The sequence below is a fragment of the Echinops telfairi genome, unplaced genomic scaffold, assembly GCF_000313985.2.
Source record: "Echinops telfairi isolate 266 unplaced genomic scaffold, ASM31398v2 ScPeMD7_5592;HRSCAF=6446, whole genome shotgun sequence".
NCBI lineage: Eukaryota > Metazoa > Chordata > Mammalia > Afrosoricida > Tenrecidae > Echinops > Echinops telfairi.
The window spans coordinates 54,625,452-54,627,846 of record NW_022109491.1 but is presented as its reverse complement, the minus strand read 5'-3'; the positions used below and the strand labels follow the sequence as shown (position 1 = coordinate 54,627,846).

The 2,395-nt window shown below is 43.2% G+C and overlaps 1 protein-coding gene across 1 annotated transcript in view; it reads left to right on the top strand.

Annotated features, from left to right (window-relative positions):
* Window positions 1-2,395, top strand: part of NTM (neurotrimin) — a 1,335,738-nt gene that overhangs the window by 680,415 nt on the left and 652,928 nt on the right. The window lies entirely within an intron of this gene.

Genomic DNA, 2,395 nt, shown 5'->3' with positions numbered 1-2,395 from the left:
TGATAGTAAACTTGTTTGAGACCCTCACCTGTGGGTAGAAGGGATCTGCCAGAGGCTTATTCTGAGTCTGCAGATGGATTTTGGGCTCCCACTGTCCTCTACAGCCTTCTACAAATTGGGGGGTCACAATTTGAACTCTGATCCTTTTCCTCTCATCATATCTGGTCCTTTTTGGATCACACAGGTTGGGGTGCTTTTTCCCTGTGGACTTAGTTGATGCCTCATTAGAGGGCTGCTTGTTTGAATTACAAGCCTTTTAAAGAGGCCTTGTGTAGCTGATTTGCCAAGTGCAATACCATATACCATAAACTCCCAGCATCCTAGAAAGAAACCAGGCATTCAATACATCATTGTGAATGTACTAAATGCTACAGAAATGTTCACTATCATTGAATGGCCATGCATTGTGCATTCCTGAGATATCCCTTGATGTTGGAGATTCAATCAAATGACTCAAAAGACATCCTATAGTTGTACTCCTGACTAAGATGAATAAGTAGTAAGTATAAATGAACAGCCAGATCATCTGGAAAAAAGACACATGATGTGCCTGGAAGCTTCTTTTAATGCTCTCATCTTCCCCAAAGAAGTCACAAGAACATATTCTTTCCAGCAATAGAAACACAGGAACACGCCTGGGTAGCTTCTGCTAGAGAATCTCGGAGAAGCAGTGCCCAGGGCTTATATCAGAGGCTAATCCTGAGGCATTCTCTGCCGACATATACCCAAATCTCAAACTCCCAGGGAGGAAACACATTTTTAGAATAGACTGTATTGCTTTATTATACAATATAGGCACAGTAAGCTACCCTTGACGATTCTGAGCATGGTGAAAACACTTCCAAATCCAAATTCCCACATACTGGTCAAGGGCCCACCTTGGATGAAGGCCTCTCTACTGACAGCAGTATCGGGTCAGCCATGTGACTCTTTCCCACAGAGAGCCACCCCGTACAGTTTCCTACTCATGTATTCCGCCCTACCTGGTATCTGAGCAGAGCCTGTCTTGCCAGGACAGAGAGGGTGTCGGGAATGCTGTGGGCCACGGCATCTCCTATTCATATTACACAGAAGGAACTCCTAGGAGGACACGCCTGTCCCCCATTCACTGGCTCAACATTAGCTTTCCTCCAGTTCACCACTGAACCTAGACTTCTGCCCCAAATCTTAGCTTTCTAGCTTGTTCATCTCTGGAATATTGATCTGCCTTTTCCCTAGTGGAGGTACTGATGGGGCTACAACTTCTCCCTAATTACAACATCCTTCACATACATGCATTTCTTTCCCAATACTGTGCAGTCTGGGTACCTTGTAGATTCCTGTCTGGTGCAAACAGTTAATGTGCTCAACCGCTAATCAAAAGTTTAACAGTTAGAGTCCAAGCAGAGGTGCCTCATCAGAAAGGCCTGGCAAACTAATTCTGGGGAGAAAAAAAATGTCCTTGAAAACCTTACGGAGTCTAGTTCTATTCCGACACATATGAGGTCACTGTGAATTGGAGTTGAGGCCAAATTATTTTGTATGTACTTTGTAATAAAAGCCTCAGAATCAGAAACCACAGTAGTGCAATGCTATGGTTTTTTGGCTGGTGCCTGCCCCTGGGCCTGGTGAGCTTTTCCCGGTGCGATGACATTATCTAGAAGTGAGCCTGGTTCGCTGGGGCTTCCAGACTGCCTACCACCTCCTTAATCCCTTCCTTTGCATGATGATCTTAGAACCCTAGATCTTCTCTCCCTCCTCTCCTCCCGTGCCTCACGATTGTGCACCAAGCACGACTCTGAAAGAAGATCCATATCGGCTGCCACCAAGAAGACATTCTCTCCGATTCCATGGGAGTTCCCCTATGTAGAGCTGCTAAAGGCATAACTAGCAATGTCAAAATATTAATAAAGAGAAGGTGGTAGCATTCTATCCCCAAGCATTAGGGATAGTTCAGACTGCGACCTGTAACTTAATTGTACATTTCCAAATAGCCTTTCTAAATTAAAACTTAATCCCCTTGGCAATAAGAAGCTTGTGTTGCCCCCTACCCATCCTCTGGCATTTAATTTCTCCTAATCTTCTCTTCACACCCAGTACAGCTTGAAATCTCGTTATTCCTTTCTATGTACATCCTTCTATGTCCTCTATCTATCATTTTCTTTCTGGATGAAAATTAAGAAAAAAACAACTTGATAGATTTTCCGATAACCTTCCAGAAAGTCTCACTGGGTTACATTTTGCTTTAATAGCATTTAAGCCAATCTGCCTGATGTTGCTGTAAAGGTCAATTAAATTCACCCTAAAAATTTCACTCCTGGCTCATTATACAATTGGAAAATGAATTAGAAGCACATGCTGCCCCTGAGGTTTCTGATATTTCACTAATGAATATGTCTTAGAATGCAAAAAAAAA